This window comes from Bombina bombina, chromosome 7 (genome assembly GCF_027579735.1).
Source record: "Bombina bombina isolate aBomBom1 chromosome 7, aBomBom1.pri, whole genome shotgun sequence".
NCBI classification, from domain to species: Eukaryota; Metazoa; Chordata; class Amphibia; order Anura; family Bombinatoridae; genus Bombina; species Bombina bombina.
The window spans coordinates 385,655,506-385,675,740 of NC_069505.1; the positions used below are offsets into that span (position 1 = coordinate 385,655,506).

At 42.4% G+C, this 20,235-nt stretch overlaps 1 protein-coding gene across 1 annotated transcript in view; it reads left to right on the plus strand.

Moving 5' to 3' along the window:
• Positions 1 to 20,235, plus strand: part of CACNA2D2 (calcium voltage-gated channel auxiliary subunit alpha2delta 2) — a 780,863-nt gene that overhangs the window by 726,536 nt on the left and 34,092 nt on the right. The gene's annotated exons all lie outside the window — the stretch shown is intronic.

The window sequence follows — 20,235 nt, forward strand, 5'->3', positions numbered from 1 at the left end:
ATTGTTACTGTTTAAAAAGAGAGATAATCCCTTTATTACCCATTCCCCAGTTTTGCATAACCAACACAGTTATAGTAATGTACTTTTTACCTCTGTGATTACCTTGTATCTAGGAACCTTCTTCCAGCCCCCTGATCACATGACTGTGACTGTTTATTATCTATTGTCTTAACTTTAGCATTGTTTTGTGCTAAATCTTAAATAACCCCCTGTGCCTGAACACAGTGTTATCCATATGTACTTTCTGTCTCTTTGTGTTGAAAAGAGATTTAAAAAGCCTGTGATAAGAGGCAGCCCTCAAAGGCTTAGAAATTAGCATATGAGCCCACCTATGTTTAGTTTAAACTAAGAATACCAAGAGAAAAAAGCAAATTTGATGATAAAAGTAAAATGGAAAGTTGATTAAAATTAAAAATTCTATCTGAATAATGAAAGTTTAATTTATACTAGACTGTCCCTTTAACTATCGTCTACTGTAAGTGGAACCCCAGGACTTTCTCTTTAAAGGGATATGAAACCTAAAAGTTTTCTTTTGTGATTCAGACAGAACATACAATTTAAAAAAAAAGTTTACAATTTACTTTTTTTTTTCATCTTTGATTTGTTTCCATAGTAATTCTTTGTTGAAGAGATACCAACGCCTAGATTACGAGTCTTGCGTTAGCCTTAAAAAGCAGCATTGAGGGGTCCCAACGCTGCTTTCTTTTGCATGATGTACCGAGTCCACGGATTCATCCTTACTTGTGGGATATTATCCTACCTAACAGGAAGTGGCAAAGAGAGCAGAACAGCAGAGCTGTCTATATAGCTCCCCCCTTAACTCCACCCCCAGTCATTCTCTTTGCTGGCTCTAAGCAGGAAGGGTAAAGTGAAAGAGGTGTTAAGCTGTTAGTTTTATTTTATCTACAATCAAGAGTTTCTTATTTTTAAATGGTACCGGTGTTGTACTATTTACTCTCAGACAGGGCATAGATGAAGATTTCTGCCTGGAGGATTATGATCTTAGCATTTGTAACTAAGGTCCACTGCTGTTCCCACAGAAGCTGAGGAGTACAGGAAAACTTCAGTGTGAGGAACGGTTTCTTGCTATACAGCAATGAGGTATGTTCAGTCATATTTTCTGCAGAGACTGTGTTAACTCAGAAAGGCTGACAGTATCCCCATTAGGGGAAGGGGAAGCAGTAATCCTCGTGTTTTAAGAGGTTTTACTAGCTTGCATAAAGAGCTAATTTTCTTTTTGGGCACTCAGTTTGTTTATGAGAGATTGGGACAAACGTTTGTGTGTTCTGGGAGTAACGTTTTTTATTTTGATGGGACATTTGCTTGAGGGTTCATTTGGCTTATTTGGGGTTGTTATAACCCACATGGCTTTCAGACAAGGTTTGTTAGATTTGTGTAGGCCCCAGCAACATCGGGTGCGGTGGGCGGGGCCTATTTTCGCTCCTCAGTTGCGCATTTAGTTATACAGACAAGCAGCAAGCAACTTCTCCAGAGGTCCTGATAGTTTTCTGAGGGCCTATTCGAAGCTTTAACCCCATATTATCATTCCCTAAGGTCAGGTAGGGCCACAGCAGAGCTGTAGCAAGGTGCTAATAGGGGTTTTTATCCGGTTTTAGACAATTATCAATGCGTTTTTTTCATTTGGGGGTTTATTGCTTATTTACTTGTGGTGCAATCCTTCTAAAGCTTAGTGGGCACACTGTTAAAATTTCGGAAAATTTGAAGCAATTTTAACCTGTTTTGCAGCTTGTGTATGCTTTTTTTCTCTTAAAGGCACAGTACCGTTTTTGCAAATTGTGTTTTTTTTCCATTAAATAAAGTGTTTTCCAAGCTTGCTTGCCTCATTACTAGCCTGTTAAACATGTCTGTCACTGAGGAAACTCATTGCTCAATTTGTTTAGAAGCCATTGTGGAACCCCCTCTTAGAATGTGTCCCACTTGTACTGATATGTCTATAAATTGGAAACAGCATATTTTGACTTATAAAAATTTGGCATTAAATGATTCTCAGACAGAAGGAAATCAGGTTTTGCCATCTAGTTCTTCCCAAGTGTCACAACCAGTAACGCCCGCACAAGCGACGCCCAGTACTTCTAGTGCGTCTAATTCTTTCACCTTGCAAGATATGGCTTCAGTTATGAATACTACTTTCACAGAGGTTTTATCTAAACTGCCAGGGTTGCAAGGGAAGTGCAGTAGCTCTGGGTTAAGAACAAATGCTGAGCCTTCTGACGCTCAGACGGTCCCTAAGGTGGAGGGAGCTATTTCTACTCTGGCTAAGCGTACAACTATACCTATTGAAGACAGTTGTGCTTTCATTGATTCTATGGATAAAAAATTAGAGGGTCTCCTAAAGAAAATTTTTGTTCATCAAGGTTTTCTTCTTCAACCTATAGCGTGCATTGTTCCTGTAACCACTGCAGCTGCCTTTTGGTTTGAGGCTCTAGAAGAGGCTCTTCAGATGGAGACCCCAAAAAGCCTGCTGCTGCCACTAAGTCAGCATGAAGGGGTAGCCCCCGATCCGGGACCGGATCTAGTAGGGGGCAGACTCTCTCTCTTTGCTCAGGCCTGGGCAAGAGACGTTCAGGATTCCTGGGCAGTAGAATTTGTAACCCAGGGATACCTTCTAGATTTCAAGGATTCTCCTCCAAGGGGGAGGTTCCATCTTTCTCAATTGTCTGTAAACCCAAAAAAAGAGAGGCGTTCTTACGCTGTGTAGAAGACCTTTTTACCATAGGAGTGATCTGCCCAGTTCCAAAAGCAGAGCAGGGGCAGGGGTTCTACTCCAATCTGTTTGTAGTTCCCAAAAAAGAGGGAACCTTCAGACCAATTCTGGATCTCAAGATCCTAAACCAATTCCTAAGAGTCCCATCTTTCAAGATGGAGACCATTCGGACTATCTTATCATTGATCCAGGAGGGTCAATATATGACCACCGTGGACTTAAAGGATGCGTATCTACACATTCCTATCCAAAAAGATCATCACCAGTTCCTCAGGTTCCCCTTTCTGGACAAGCATTATCAGTTTGTGGCTCTTCCTTTCGGGTTGGCCACGGCGCCACACATTTTCACGAAGGTGCTAGGGTCCCTTCTGGCGGTTCTAAGGCCGCGGGGCATAGCAGTGGTGCCTTATCTAGACGACATTCTAATTCAAGCGTCGACTTTCCAACTAGCCAAGTCTCACACGGACTTAGTGTTGGCCCTTCTAAGATCTCACGGGTGGAAGGTGAACGTAAAACAGAGTTCTCTTTCCCCCCTCACCAGAGTTTCATTTCAAGGGACTCTGATAGACTCAGTGGACATGAAAATATTTTTGACGGAGGTCAGGAAATCAAAGATTTTTTCCACCTGCCGAGCTCTTCACTCCATTCCTCGGCCGTCAGTGGCTCAGTGTATGGAGGTAATCGGTCTAATGGTAACGGCAATGGACATAGTTCCATTTGCTTGCTTGCATCTTAGACCACTGCAGCTATGCATGCTCAATCAGTGGAATGGGGATTATGCAGATTTATCTCCTCAGATAAATCTGGATCAAGAAACCAGAGACTCTCTTCTTGGTGGTTGTCACAGGATCATCTGTCCCAGGGAATGTGTTTCCGCAGGCCAGAATGGGTTATAGTGACGACAGACGCCAGCCTTCTGGGCTGGGGTGCAGTCTGGAATTCCCTGAAAGCACAGGGTTTGTGGACTCGAGAGGAGGCTCTCCTACCGATAAATATTCTGGAACTAAGAGCGATATTCAATGCTCTCCAGGCATGGCCTCAGCTGGCTTCGGCCAGATTCATCAGGTTTCAGTCAGACAACATCACGACTGTGGCTTATATCAATCATCAGGGCGGAACAAGGAGTTCCTTAGCAATGATAGAGGTCTCAAGGATAATCCAATGGGCAGAGGCTCACTCTTGCCATCTGTCAGCGATCTATATCCCAGGTGTAGAGAACTGGGAGGCAGATTTTCTAAGTCGTCAGACTTTTCATCCGGGGGAGTGGGAATTCCACCCGGAGGTGTTTGCTCAACTGGTTCGGCTATGGGGCACACCAGAATTGGATCTGATGGCGTCTCGTCAGAACGCCAAACTTTCTCGTTACGGCTCCAGGTCAAGGGATCCTCAGGCTGTACTGATAGATGCTCTAGCAGTACCCTGGTCGTTCAACCTGGCTTATGTGTTTCCACCTTTCCCTCTCCTTCCACGTCTGATTGCCAGAATCAAACAGGAGAGAGCATCAGTGACTTTGATAGCATCTGCGTGGCGACGCAGGACTTGGTATGCAGACCTGGTGGACGTGTCATCTCTTCCACCATGGTCTCTGCCACTGAGACAGGACCTTCTGATTCAAGGTCCATTCAAGCATCCAAATCTAATTTCTCTGCAACTGACTGCTTGGACATTGAACACTTGATTCTATCGTAAATATCTTTTTTGGTGCCAATCCAAAGGCTACTCCTGGAGTAAAATCAGGATTCCTAGGATTTTGTCTTTTCTCCAAGGGGCATTGGAGTAAAGCTTGTCAGCTAGTTCTCTAAAAGAACAGATATCTGCTCTGTCTATTCTGTTGCACAAGCGTCTGGCAGATGTTTCAGACGTTCAGGCTTTTTGTCAGGCTTTAGCTAGAATTAAGCCTGTGTTTAAACCTGTTGCTCCGCCATGGAGTCTAAATTTAGTTCTTAGAGTACTTCAGGGGGTTCCATTTGAACCCATGCATTCCATAGATATTAAGCTTTTATCTTGGAAAGTTTTGTTTCTAGTTGCTATCTCCTCAGTTCGAAGAGTTTCTGAACTATCTGCATTACAATGTGACTCACCTTATCTTGTGTTCCATGCTGATAAGGTGGTTTTGCGTACCAAGCCTGGGTTCCTACCTAACATTGTTACTAACAGGAATATCAATCAGGAAATTGTTGTTCCTTCTCTGTGTCCTAATCCCTCTTGTAAGAAGGAACGTCTGTTGCACAACTTAGACGTGGTTCGTACTTTGAAATTTTATTTGCAGGCAACCAAAGATTTTCATCAAACATCTTCTTTGTTTGTTGTCTATTCTGGAAAGCGTAGGGGACAAAAGGCTACTGCTACCTCTCTTTCCTTTTGGCTGAAAAGCATCATCCGTTTGGCTTATGAGACTGCTGGACAGCAGCCTCCTGAAAGGATTACAGCTCATTCTACTAGAGCGGTAGCTTCCACATGGGCTTTTAAAAATGATGCTTCTGTTGAACAGATTTGTAAGGCTGCGACTTGGTCTTCGCTCCATACCTTTTCAAAATTTTTCAAATTTGATACTTTTGCTTCTTCGGAGGCTATTTTTGGGAGAAAGGTTTTGCAAGCAGTGGTGCCTTCTGTTTAGGTTCCTGTCTTGTCCCACCCTTCATCCGGGTCCTAAAGCTTTGGTATTGATATCCCACAAGTAAGGATGAATCCGTGGACTCGGTACATCATGCAAAAGAAAACAAAATGTATGCTTACCTGATAAATGTCTTTCTTTTGCGATGTACCGAGTACACGGCCCGCCCTGTCTATTCAAGACAGATGGTATTTTTTATTAAAAACTTCAGTCACCTCTGCACCTTATAGTTTCTCCTTTTTCTTCCTTGGCCTTCGGTCAAATGACTGGGGGGTGGAGTTAAGGGGGGAGCTATATAGACAGCTCTGCTGTGGTGCTCTCTTTGCCACTTCCTGTTAGGAAGGATAATATCCCACAAGTAAGGATGAATCCGTGGACTCGGTACATCACAAAAGAAAGAAATTTATCAGGTAAGCATAAATGTAGTTTTTTTAACGCCCGCTAGTATTACGAGTCTGGCAGGTACAGGTGTACCGCTCACTTTTTCTCCGCGACTCGAGCATACCGCAAATCCTCTTACGTCAATTGCGTATCCTATCTTTTTCATGGGATTTTCCTAACGCTGGTATTACGAGTCTTAGAGAAAGTGAGCGGTACACCCTCTCCTGTCAAGACTCCTACCGCATTTAAAAGTCAGTAGTTAAGAGTTTTATGGGCTAACGCTGTAACATAAAACTCTTTACTAAAGTGCTAAAAAGTACACTAACACCCATAAACTACCTATTAACCCCTAAACCGAGTCCCCCCACATCGCAAACACTTAAAGTTTTTAACCCCTAATCTGCCGACCGGACATCCCTGCAACTTAAATAAATGTATTAAGCCCTAAACCGCCGCACTCCCACCTCGCAAACACTAGTTAAATTTTATTAACCCCTAATCTGCCATCCCTAACATCGCCGACACCTACCTACATTTATTAACCTCTAATCTGCCGCCCACAATGTCAACCAACGCTATATTAAATGTATTAACCCCTAAACCTAAGTCTAACCCTAACACCCCCCTAACTTAAATATAATGTAAATAAAACGAAATAAAATAACTACAATTAACTAAATTATTCCTATTTAAAACTAAATACTCACCTGTAAAATAAACCCTAAGCTAGCTACAATATAACTAATAATTACATTGTAGCTAGTTTAGGATTTATTTTTATTTTACAGGCAAGTTTGTATTTATTTTAACTAGGTACAATAGTTATTAAATAGTTAATAACTATTTAATAACTATTGTACCTAGTTAAAATAAATACAAACTTTCCTGTAAAATAAACCCTAACCTAAGTTACAATTACACCTAAAACTACACTATCATTAAATTAATTCCCTAAACTAACTACAATTAAATACAATTAAATTAAATAAACTAAAGTACGGAAAAAAAAACACTAAATTACAGAAAATAACTAATTACACCTACTCTAATCCCCCTAATAAAATAAAAAAGCCGGCCAAAATAATAAAATTCCCTACCCTATACTAAATTACAAATAGCCCTTAAAAGGGCCTTTTGCGGGGCCAATCGGAATTGAAGGGACGCCATCTTGGATGACGTCATTTAAAGGAACCTTCATTCTTCGCTTGGACTTCGTTTGAAGAGGATGCTCCACGTCGGCTGGATTGAAGATGGACCCGCTCCGGATGGATGAAGATAGACGATGCCACCTGGATGAAGACTTCTGACCCTCTGGAGGACCTCTTCTTCCCGGATCGGATGAAGACTTCTGCCCCTCTGGAGGTCCACTTGTGCCTGGCTGGGTGAAGACGTCTCAAGGTAGGGTGATCTTCAAGGGGGTAGTGTTAGGTTTTATTAAGGGGGGATTGGGTGGGTTTTAGAGTAGGGTTGGGTGTGTGGGTGGTGGGTTTTAATGTTGGGGGGGTATTGTATTTTTTTTTACAGGTAAAAGAGCTGATTACTTTGGGGCAATGCCCCGCAAAAGGCCCTTTCTCTTGTAAAGGTGTATCCAGTCCACGGGTTCATCCATTACTTGTGGGATATTCTCCTTCCCAACAGGAAGCTGCAAGAGGACACCCACAGCAGAGCTGTCTATATAGCTCCTCCCCTAACTGCCACCCCCAGTCATTCTCTTGCAGCTCTCGACAAGAAAGGAAGTATCAAGAGAGATGTGGTGACTTAGTGTAGTTTTTACCTTCAATCAAAAGTTTGTTATTTTTAAACGGTACCGGCGTTGTACTGTTTTTACTCTCAGGCAGAAATTGGAAGAAGACTTCTGCCTGGAGGTTTGATGATCTTAGCGGTTTGTAACTAAGGTCCATTGCTGTTCTCACACATAACTGAAGAGTATGGAAAGAAAACTTCAGTTGGGGGGACGGTCTGCAGATTGCCTGCTTTGAGGTATGTTCAGTATATTTTTTTCTAGAGAGATGATAAGGTCTAGAAAATGCTGACAGTGCCTGGTATATTTAAGGTAAGCCTGATACAGTGATTTTACTGGGATCATGCTTGCAAAAAGGGATAATATTCATGTTAATTCCTATATTACTTAGTGTAAAAACTTTTGCATGATTTATAAATAAAAACGTTTTTTCTCTGAGGGTGATAAATCTTTATTTGGGGCCTAGTTTCCACATGGCTTGTTAGATTACTCCTAGGAGTTCTTTTTTAAGGCGCTCTGACTTTGAGTGCATGGTGGGAGGGGCCTATTTTCTTTTTCAGTCTGAGACATCCAGCTTCCCTGAAGGAGTCCTCTGGCTTATAGGACCTCTATAGAGGGTTCTGTTCCTGCAAAAATCGTTTTTAAGGGCAGGTAGGAGCCACAGCACAGCTGTGGCAGTGTGTTTGGCTGTTTTTTAACAGGTTTAATGTTTTTCTAATTCATTTTTGGGCCTAAGGGGTTAATCATCCATTTGCAAGTGGGTGCAATGCTGCTTTAGTCCCTTATACACACTGTAAAAATTTCATAGAGTTTACTACTTTTTTTTTCACTGTTTTGCAGTTTATGTGGTAGTTTTTTTCTCTTAAAGGCACAGTACCGTTTTTTATTATTGCTTTTTTCACATTTATTAAAGTGTTTTCCAAGCTTGCTGGTCTCATTACTAGTCTGTTAAACATGTCTGACATAGAGGAAACTCCTTGTTCATTATGTTTAGAAGCCATTGTGGAACCCCCTCTTAGAATGTGTACCAAATACACTGACCTTTCTATAAGTTATAAAAACCATATTATGGCTTTTAAAGATTTATCACCTGAGGTTTCTGAGACTGACAAAAGGGAGGTTATGCCATCTAGCTCTCCCCACCTGTCAGAACCTATAACTCCCGTTCAAGGGACGCTAAGTACATATAGCGCATCCAATGCGTTTTCTTTACAAGACATGGCGGCAGTTATGAATCATACCCTCACAGAGGTATTGTCCAAACTGCCAGGGTTACAAGGAAAGCGAGACAGCTCTGGGGTAGAAGAAATACAGAGCTCTCTGACGCTTTAGTAGCTATGTCTGATATACCCTCACAATGTGCAGAAGTTGAAGCAGGAGAGCTTCTATCTGTGGGTGACTTCTCTGATTCAAGGAAGGCGTTACTTCAGTCTGACTCTGAAATGACAGCATTTAAATTTAAGCTTGAACACCTCCGCGTGTTGCTCAGGGAGGTTTTAGCGACTCTGGATGACTGTGACACCATTGTAGTCCCAGAGAAATTGTGTAAAATGGACAAATACTTTGCAGTGCCTGTTTACACTGATGTTTTTCCAATCCCTAAGAGGTTTTCAGAAATTATTACTAAGGAATGGGATAGACCAGGTGTGCCATTCTCTCCCCCTCCTGCTTTTTAAGAAAATGTTTCCTATAGATGCCGCTACACGGGACTTGTGGCAGACAGTCCCTAAGGTGGAGGGAGCAGTCTCTACCCTAGCTAAGCGTACAACTATTCCTGTCGAGGACAGTTGTACTTTCCTAGATCCTATGGATAAGAAATTAGAGGGTTTCCTTAAGAAAATCTTTATACAACAAGGTTTTATTCTCCAGCCTCTTGCATGCATTGCCCCAGTCACTGCTGCAGCGGCTTTCTGGTTCGAGTCTCTGGAGGAGGCTTTACAGGTAGAGACCCCGTTGGATGATATCCTTGACAGGCTTAAAGCTCTTAAGTTAGCCAATTCATTTATTTCTGACGCCGTTTTTCATTTAACCAAGCTAACGGCTAAAAATTCAGGTTTTGCTATTCAGGCACGTAGGGCGCTATGGCTTAAATCCTGGTCAGCTGATGTCACTTCAAAGTCTAAACTTCTCAATATCCCCTTCAAAGGGCAGACCCTATTTGGGCCTGGACTGAAGGAGATCATTTCTGATATTACTGGAGGAAAAGGCCACGCCCTTCCCCAGGATAGGTCCAACAAGTTAAGGACCAAACAGACTAATTTTCGTTCCTTTCGAAACTTCAAGAGTGGCGTAGCTTCATCTTCCTCTTCTACAAAACAAGAAGGAAATTTTGCCCAGTCCAAGCCAGTCTGGAGACCTAACCAGGCTTGAAACAAGGGGAAACAGGCCAAAAAGCCTGCTGCTGCCTCTAAGACAGCATGAAAGAGTAGCCCCCGATCCGGGACCGGATCTAGTGGGGGCAGACTTTCTCTCTTCGCCCAGGCTTGGGAAAGAAACGTCCAGGATCCCTGGGCTCTGGAGATTGTTTCCCAGGGATATCTTCTGGATTTCAAAGCTTCATCTCCAAAGCGGAGATTTCATCTCTCATAATTATCTGCAAACCAGATACAGAGAGAGGCATTCTTACATTGCGTTCAAGACCTACTAGTTATGGGAGTGATCCACCCAGTTCCAAAGGAGGAACAGGGGCAGGGCTTCTATTAAAATCTGTTTATAGTTCCCAAGAAAGAGGGAACTTTCAGACCAATCTTGGATCTCAAGATCCTAAACAAATTTCTCAGGGTCCCATCCTTCAAGATGGAGACTATTCGAACCATCCTACCTATGATCCAGGAGGGTCAATATATGACTACCGTGGATTTAAAGGATGCTTATCTACATATTCCGATACACAGGGATCATCATCAGTTTCTCAGGTTCACCTTCCTAGACAGGCATTACCAGTTTGTGGCTCTTCCCTTTGGGTTAGCCGCGGCACCAAGAATCTTTACAAAGGTTTTAGGGTCCCTTCTGGCAGTTCTAAGATACCGCAGGGTATAGCAGTAGCCCCTTACCTAGACGACATCCTGATACAAGCGTCAACTTTTCAAATCGCCAGGTCCCATACGGACATTGTTCTGGCATTCCTAAGGTCTCATGGGTGGAAGGTGAACGAAGGAAAGAGTTCTCTCTCACCTCTCACAAGAGTTTCCTTCCTAGGAACTCTGATAGATTCAGTAGAAATGAAGATTTATCTGACAGAGGTCAGGTTGTCAAAACTTCTAACTTCCTGCTGTGCTCTTTATTCCATTTCTCGTCCGTCAGTGGCTCAGTGTATGGAGGCAATCGGATTAATGGTAGCGGCAATGGACATAGTTCCGTTTGCCCGCCTACATCTCAGACTACTGCAAATTTGCATGCTCAATCAGTGGAATGGGGATTACACAGATTTGTCCCCTCTACTAAATCTGGATCAAGAGACCAGGGATTCTCTTCTCTGGTGGCTATCTCGGGTCCATCTGTCCAAGGGAATGAGTTTCCGCAGGCCAGAATGGACTATAGTAACGACAGATGCCAGCCTTCTGGGTTCGGGTGCAGTCTGGAATTCCCTGAAGGCTCAGGGTTCGTGGACTCAGGAGGAGGCCCTCCTTCCGATAAACATTCTGGAACTAAGAGCGATATTCAATGCTCTTCAGGATTCACCTCAGCTAGCTGCGGTCAGGTTCATCAGATTTCAGTCGGACAACATCACGACTGTAGCCTATATCAACCATCAGGGGGGAACAAGGAGGGGGGGGTTTCAAAGATAATTCTATGGGCAGAGGTTCACTCTTGCCATCTCTCAGCTATCCATATCCCAGGAGTAGAGAACTGGGAGGTGGATTTTCTAAGTCGGCAGACTTTTCATCCAGGGGAGTGGGAGCTCCATCCGGAGGTATTTGCCCAGTTGATCCAACTTTGGGGCAAACCAGAACTGGATCTCATGGCGTCTCGTCAGAACGCAAAGCTTCCTTGTTATGGGTCCAGGTCCAAGGATCCCAAGGCAGCGCTGATAGCGCCCTGGTCCTTCAGCCTGGCTTATGTGTTTCCACCGTTTCCTCTGCTCCCTCGTCTGATTGCCAAGATCAAGCAGGAGAGAGTTTCTGTGATCTTGATAGCCCCTGCGTGGCCACGCAGGACTTGGTATGCAGATCTGGTGGGCATGTCATCCTTTCCACCATGGACTCTGCCGCTAAGGTCTACTTCAAGGTCCCTTCAAACATCCAAATCTAATTCGCTATGTCTGACTGCTTGGAGATTGAATGCTTGATTCTATCAAAGCGTGGTTTTTCCGAATCGGTCATTGATACCTTAATTCAGGCTTGAAAGCCTGTCACCAGAAAAATCAATCATAAGATATGGTGTAAATATCTTCATTGGTGTGAATCCAAGGGCTACTCATGGAGTAAGGTCAGGATTCCTAGGATATTATCTTTTCTCCAAGAAGGATTGGAGAAAGGTTTGTCAGCTAGTTCCTTAAAGGGACAGATTTCTGCTCTGTCTATTCTTTTGCACAAACGTCTGGCTGAGGTTCCAGACGTTCAGGTGTTTTGTCAGGCTTTAGTTAGGATCAAGCCTGTGTTTAAACCTGTTGCTCCGCCATGGAGTTTAAATTTAGTTCTTAAAGTTCTTCAAGGGGTTCCGTTTGAACCTTTGCATTCCATAGATATTAAGCTTTTATCTTGGAAAGTTCTGTTTTTAGTAACTATCTCCTCGGCTCGAAGAGTTTCGGAGTTATCTGCTTTACAATGTGATTCCCCTTATCTGATTTCCATGCAGATAAAGTAGTGTTACGTACCAAACCTGGGTTTCTTCCTAAGGTGGTATCTAATAAGAATATCAATCAGGAGATTATTGTTCCTTCACTATGTACTAATACTTCTTCAAAGAAGGAACGTCTATTACACAATCTTGATGTGGTTCGTGCTTTAAAGTTTTATTTACAAGCTACGAAGGATTTTCGTCAAACATCTGCTTTGTTTGTTGTCTACAGAGGAGAGGCCAAAAGGCTTCGGCAACTTCTCTTTCTTTTTGGCTAAGAAGTATAATACGCTTAGCTTATGAGACTGCTGGCCAGCAGCCTCCTGAAAGAATTACAGCTCATTCTACTGGAGCAGTAGCTTCCACATGGGCTTTTAAACATGAGGCCTCTGTTGAACAGATTTGTAAGGCGGCGACTTGGTCTTCGCTTCATACCTTTTCTAAATTCTATAAATTTGATACTTTTGCTTCTTTGGAGGCTATTTTTGGGATAAAGGTCTTACAGGCAGTGGTGCCTTCAGTTTAAAGGGACAGTATACTGTAAAATAGTTTTTCCCTTAATGTGTTTACAATTGCTTTTTTTACCAACTGCAGAGTAAAAAGTTTATGAAAATTAGCTTTTTAAGGCTTATTTGTGTATATTAAAGCTCTGATTTTGTGTTTTGAAGCCACAACCTAATAAAATGGGTTGAGCTTGTAGGTACAATCAGATCTCATTACTTTATCACATTATGTTATATACCTGCTTCTTTATCTTATATCTGTCCTTAAAACAATCACCAGTACTTTGAGAGAACAATGGAAAATCAACATTGTATTACCTTATCTCTGCTATATCCCACTGGGAGTGTAATTTCTTCTGCTGGCTGTGTTTACAAAGCTTATCTATAGCTGGTACGCGCGGCCACAAACTTTCAGAATAGGTGGGGATACCACATGCTAAATCAACAATTTCAAATGCCAATATAAGAGTAAAAAAGCTACTTGTAAACAATTTAATACACTCCAGCAGGTAAAGTGGATCATTGGGAACAAATTAAAGGGGAGAAATTTTTTGAGTAAACTGTCCCTTTAAGTTCCTGCCTTGTCCCTCCCTTCATCCGTGTCCTATAGCTTTGGTATTGGTATCCCACAAGTAATGGATGAACCAGTGGACTGGATACACCTTTACAAGAGAAAACAAAATTAATGCTTACCTGATAAATTTATTTCTCTTGTGGTGTATCCAGTCCACGGCCCGCCCTGTCATTTTAAGGCAGGTGTTTTTTATTTTTAAACTACAGTCACCACTGCACCCTATAGTTTCTCCTTTTTTTCTTGCTTGTCTTCGGTCGAATGACTGGAAGTGGCAGTTAGGGGAGGAGCTATATAGACAGCTCTGCTGTGGGTGTCCTCTTGCAGCTTCCTGTTGGGAAGGAGAATATCCCACAAGTAATGGATGAACCCGTGGACTGGATACACCACAAGAGAAATACATTTATCAGGTAAGCATAAATTTTGTTTTTAAGGGCTATTTGTAATTTAGTATAGGGTAGGGAATTTTATTATTTTAGGGGGCTTTTTTATTTTATTAGGGGGATTAGATTAGGTGTAATTAGTTTAAATTCTTGTAAATATTTTTTTATTTTCTGTAATTTAGTGTTTGTTTTTTTTTCGTAATTCAGTTTATTTAATTTAATTGTATTTAATTGTAGTTAGTTTAGGGAATTAATTTAATTATAGTGTAGTGTTAGGTGTAATTGTAACTTAGGTTAGGGTTTATTTTACAGGTAACTTTGTACTTATTTTAGCTAGGTAGTTATTAAATAGTTAATAACTATTTAATAACTATTGTACCTATTTAAAAACAGAATTTATGTTTACCTGATAAATTACTTTCTCCAACGGTGTGTCCGGTCCACGGCGTCATCCTTACTTGTGGGATATTCTCTTCCCCAACAGGAAATGGCAAAGAGCCCAGCAAAGCTGGTCACATGATCCCTCCTAGGCTCCGCCCACCCCAGTCATTCGACCGACGTAAAGGAGGAATATTTGCATAGGAGAAATCATATGATACCGTGGTGACTGTAGTTAGAGAAAATAAATCATCAGACCTGATTAAAAAACCAGGGCGGGCCGTGGACCGGACACACCGTTGGAGAAAGTAATTTATCAGGTAAACATAAATTCTGTTTTCTCCAACATAGGTGTGTCCGGTCCACGGCGTCATCCTTACTTGTGGGAACCAATACCAAAGCTTTAGGACACGGATGATGGGAGGGAGCAAATCAGGTCACCTAGATGGAAGGCACCACGGCTTGCAAAACCTTTCTCCCAAAAATAGCCTCAGTAGAAGCAAAAATATCAAATTTGTAAAATTTGGTAAAAGTGTGCAGTGAAGACCAAGTCGCTGCCTTACATATCTGATCAACAGAAGCCTCGTTCTTGAAGGCCCATGTGGAAGCCACAGCCCTAGTGGAATGAGCTGTGATTCTTTCAGGAGGCTGCCGTCCGGCAGTCTCATAAGCCAATCTGATGATGCTTTTAAGCCAAAAAGAGAGAGAGGTAGAAGTTGCTTTTTGACCTCTCCTTTTACCAGAATAAACAACAAACAAGGAAGATGTTTGTCTGAAATCCTTTGTAGCCTCTAAATAGAACTTTAGAGCACGAACTACATCCAAATTGTGCAACAAACGTTCCTTCTTTGAAACTGGATTCGGACACAAAGAAGGCACAACTATCTCCTGGTTAATATTTTTGTTAGAAACAACTTTCGGAAGAAAACCAGGTTTAGTACGCAAAACCACCTTATCTGCATGGAACACCAGATAAGGAGGAGAACACTGCAGAGCAGATAACTCTGAAACTCTTCTAGCAGAAGAAATTGCAACCAAAAAACAAAACTTTCCAAGATAATAACTTGATATCTACGGAATGTAAGGGTTCAAACGGAACCCCTTGAAGAACTGAAAGAACTAAATTGAGACTCCAAGGAGGAGTCAAAGGTTTGTAGACAGGCTTGATTCTAACCAGAGCCTGAACAAAAGCCTGAACATCTGGCACAGCCGCCAGCTTCTTGTGAAGTAAAACAGATAAGCAGAAATCTGTCCCTTCAAAGAACTTGCAGATAATCCTTTCTCCAAACCCTCTTGTAGAAAGGATAGAATCTTAGGAATCTTTACCCTGTTCCATGGGAATCCTTTTGATTCGCACCAACAGATATATTTTTTCCATATTTTATGGTAAATTTTTCTAGTTACAGGCTTTCTAGCCTGAATAAGAGTATCAATGACAGAATCTGAGAACCCACGCTTTGACAAAATCAAGCGTTCAATCTCCAAGCAGTCAGTTGGAGTGATGCCAGATTCGGATGTTCGAACGGACCTTGAACAAGAAGGTCCCGTCTCAACGGTAGCTTCCATGGTGGAGCCGATGACATATTCACCAGGTCTGCATACCAAGTTCTGCGTGGCCACGCAGGAGCTATCAAGATCACCGAAGCCCTCTCCTGATTGATCCTGGCTACCAGCCTGGGAATGAGAGGAAACGGTGGGAATACATAAGCTAGGTTGAAGGTCCAGGGCGCTACTAGTGCATCTACTAGAGTCGCCTTGGGATCCCTGGATCTGGACCCGTAGCAAGGAACCTTGAAGTTCTGACGAGACGCCATCAGATCCATGTCTGGAAAGCCCCATAATTGAGTTATTTGGGCAAAGGATTTCCGGATGGAGTTCCCACTCCCCCGGATGAAATGTCTGACGACTCAGAAAATCCGCTTCCCAATTTTCCACTCCTGGGATGTGGATTGCAGACAAGTGGCAGGAGTGAAGCTCCGCCCATTGAATTACTTTGGTCACTTCTTCCATCGCCAGGGAACTCCTTGTTCCCCCCTGATGGTTGATATATGCAACAGTCGTCATGTTGTCGGATTGAAACCTTATGAATTTGGCCTTTGCTAGTTGAGGCCAAGCCTTGAGAGCATTGAATATCGCTCTCAGTTCCAGAATGTTTATCGGGAGAAGAGATTCTTCCCGAGACCATAGACCCTGAGCTTTCAAGTGTTTCCAGACCGCGCCCCAGCCCACCAGGCTGGCGTCGGTCGTTACAATGACCCACTCTGGTCTTCTGAAGCTCATCCCTTGGGACAGGTTGTCCAGGGTCAGCCACCAACGGAGTGAATCTCTGGTCCTCTGATCTACTTGGATCGTCGGGGACAAATCTGTATAATCCCCATTCCACTGTCTGAGCATGCACAGTTGTAATGGTCTTAGATGAATTCGCGCAAAAGGAACTATGTCCATTGCCGCAACCATCAAACCTATTACTTCCATGCACTGCGCTATGGAAGGAAGAAGAACAGAATGAAGTACTTGACAAGAGCTTAGAAGTTTTGATTTTCTGGCTTCTGTCAGAAAAATCTTCATTTCCAAGGAGTCTATTATTGGGAACTCTTGTTGACGGGAATAGAGAACTTTTTTCTACGTTCACTTTCCACCCGTGAGATCTGAGAAAGGCTAGGACAATGTCCGTATGAGCCTTTGCTTGAGGTAGAGACAACGCTTGAATCAGTATGTCGTCCAAGTAGGGTACTACTGCAATGCCCCTTGGCCTTAGCACCGCTAGAAGGGACCCTAGTACCTTTGTGAAAATTCTTGGAGCAGTGGCTAGTCCGAATGGAAGTGCCACAAACTGGTAATGCTTGTCCAGAAAGGCGAATCTTAGGAACCGATGATGTTCCTTGTGGATAGGAATATGTAGATACGCATCCTTTAAATCCACCGTGGTCATGAATTGACCTTCCTGGATGGTAGGAAGAATTGTCCGAATGGTTTCCATCTTGAACGATGGGACCTTGAGAAATTTGTTTAGGATCTTGAGATCCAAAATTGGCCTGAATGTTCCCTCTTTTTTGGGAACTATGAACAGATTGGAGTAAAACCCCATCCCTTGTTCTCCTAATGGAACAGGATGAATCACTCCCATTTTTAACAGGTCTTCTACACAATGTAAGAATGCCTGTCTTTTTATTTGGTCTGAAGACAATTGAGACCTGTGGAACCTTCCCCTTGGGGGTAGTTCCTTGAATTCCAGGAGATAACCTTGAGAAACTATTTCTAGCGCCCAAGGATCCTGAACATCTCTTGCCCAAGCCTGAGCGAAGAGAGAGAGTCTGCCCCCCACCAGATCCGGTCCCGGATCGGGGGCCAGCATCTCATGCTGTCTTGGTAGCGGTAGCGGGCTTTTTGGCCTGCTTACCTTTGTTCCAGCCTTGCATCGGTCTCCAGGCTGGCTTGGTTTGAGAAGAATTACCCTCTTGCTTAGAGGATGTAGAATTTGAGGCTGGTCCGTTTCTGCGAAAGGGACGAAAATTTGTTTTATTTTTAGCCTTAAAAGACCTATCCTGAGGAAGGGCGTGGCCCTTTCCCCCAGTGATGTCTGAAATAATCTCTTTCAAGTCAGGGCCAAACAGCGTTTTCCCCTTGAAAGGGATGTTAAGAAATCTATTCTTGGAGGACACATCCGCTGACCAAGACTTCAGCCAAAGCGCTCTGCGCGCCACAATAGCAAAACCTGAATTTTTCACCGCTAATCTAGCTAATTACAAAGTGGCGTCTAAGGTAAAAGAGTTAGCCAACTTAAGTGCTTGAACTCTGTCCATAACCTCCTCATAAGAGGATGCTTGATTGAGCGACTTTTCTAGTTCCTCGAACCAGAAACACGCTGCTGTAGTGACAGGAACAATGCATGAAATTGGTTGTAGAAGGTAACCTTGCTGAACAAACATCTTTTTAAGCAAACCCTCTAATTTTTTATCCATAGGATCTTTAAAAGCACAACTATCTTCTATAGGGATAGTGGTGCGTTTGTTTAGAGTAGAAACCGCCCCCTCGACCTTGGGGACTGTCTGCCATAAGTCCTTCCTGGGGTCGACCATAGGAAACAATTTCTTAAATATAGGGGGAGGGACAAAAGGTATACCGGGCCTTTCCCATTCTTTATTTACAATGTCCGCCACCCGCTTGGGTATAGGAAAAACTTCGGGGGGCACCGGGACCTCTAGGAACCTGTCCATCTTACATAATTTCTCTGGAATGACCAAATTGTCACAATCATCCAGAGTAGATAACACCTCCTTAAGCAGAGCGCGGAGATGTTCCAATTTAAATTTAAATGTAATAATGTCAGGTTCAGCTTGTTGAGAAATTTTTCCTGAATCTGAAATTTCTCCCTCAGACAAAACCTCCCTAGCCCCTTCAGACTGGTGTAAGGGCATGTCAGAACCATTATCATCAGCGTCCTCATGCTCTTCAGTATCTAAAACAGAGCAGTCGCGCTTTCGCTGATAAGTGGGCATTTTGGCTAAAATGTTTTTAATAGAATTATCCATTACAGCCGTTAATTGTTGCATAGTAAGGAGGATTGGCGCACTAGATGCACTAGGGGCCTCCTGAGTGGGCAAGACTGGTGTAGACATAGAAGGGGATGATGCAGTACCATGCTTACTCCCCTCACTTAAGGAATCATTTTGGGCAACATTATTATCAGTGGCATCATTGTCCCTACTTTGTTTGTCACATACATCACATATATTTAAATGGATAGGAACCTTGGCTTCCGAACATACAGAACATCGTCTATCTGATAGTTCAGACATGTTAATAGGCATAAACTTGATAACAAAGCACAAAAAACGTTTTAAAATAAAACCGTTACTGTCTCTTTAAATTTTAAACTGAACACACTTTTTTACTGAATATACGCAAAAGTATGAAGGAAATGTTCAAAATTCACCAAAATTTCACCACAGTGTCATAAAGCCTTAAAAGTATTGCACACCAAATTTGAAAGCTTTAACTCTTAAAATAACGGAGCCGGAGCCGTTTTTACATTTAACCCCTATACAGTCCCTGGTATCTGCTTTGCTGAGACCCAACCAAGCCCAGAGGGGAATACGATACCAAATGACGCCTTCAATAAGCTTTTTCAGTGGATCTGAGCTCCTCACACATGCATCTGCATGCCTTGCTTCTCAAAAACAACTGCGCATTAATGGCGCGAAAATGAGGCTCTGCCTATGACTAGAAAAGGCCCCCAGTGAAAAAGGTGTCCAATACAGTGCCTGTCCGTTTTTTTAACAAAATTGCCAAGATTAAAATAACTCTCCAAAGTTATAAACCATTAAATATGCTTATATAGTAATCGTTTTGGCCCAGAAAAATGTCTACCAGTCTTTAAAGCCCTTGTGAAGCCCTTTTATTCTTATATTGAAAATTAAGAAAATGGCTTACCGGATCCCATAGGGAAAATGACAGCTTCCAGCATTATCAAGTCTTGTTAGAAATGTGTCATACCTCAAGCAGCAAAAGTCTGCTCACTGTTTCCCCCAACTGAAGTTAATTCCTCTCAACAGTCCTGTGTGGAAACAGCCATCGATTTTAGTAACGGTTGCTAAAATCATTCTCCTCTTACAAACAGAAATCTTCATCTCTTTTCTGTTTCAGAGTAAATAGTACATACCAGCACTATTTTAAAATAACAAACTCTTGATTGAAGAATAAAAACTACATTTAAACACCAAAAAACTCTGAGCCATCTCCGTGGAGATGTTGCCTGTGCAACGGCAAAGAGAATGACTGGGGAAGGCGGAGCCTAGGAGGGATCATGTGACCAGCTTTGCTGGGCTCTTTGCCATTTCCTGTTGGGGAAGAGAATATCCCACAAGTAAGGATGACGCCGTGGACCGGACACACCTATGTTGGAGAAATAAATACAAAGTTGCCTGTAAAATAAAAATAAATCCTGAGATAGCTACAATGTAACTATTAGTTATATTGTAGCTAGCTTAGGGTTTAATTTATAGGTAAGTATTTAGTTTTAAATAGGAATTATTTATTAAATTGTAGTAATTTTATTTAGATTATTTTAAATTATATTTAAATTAGGGGGGTGTTAGGGTTAGGATTAGACTTAGGTTTAGGGGTTAATATATTTATTATAGTGGCGGCAACGTTGGGG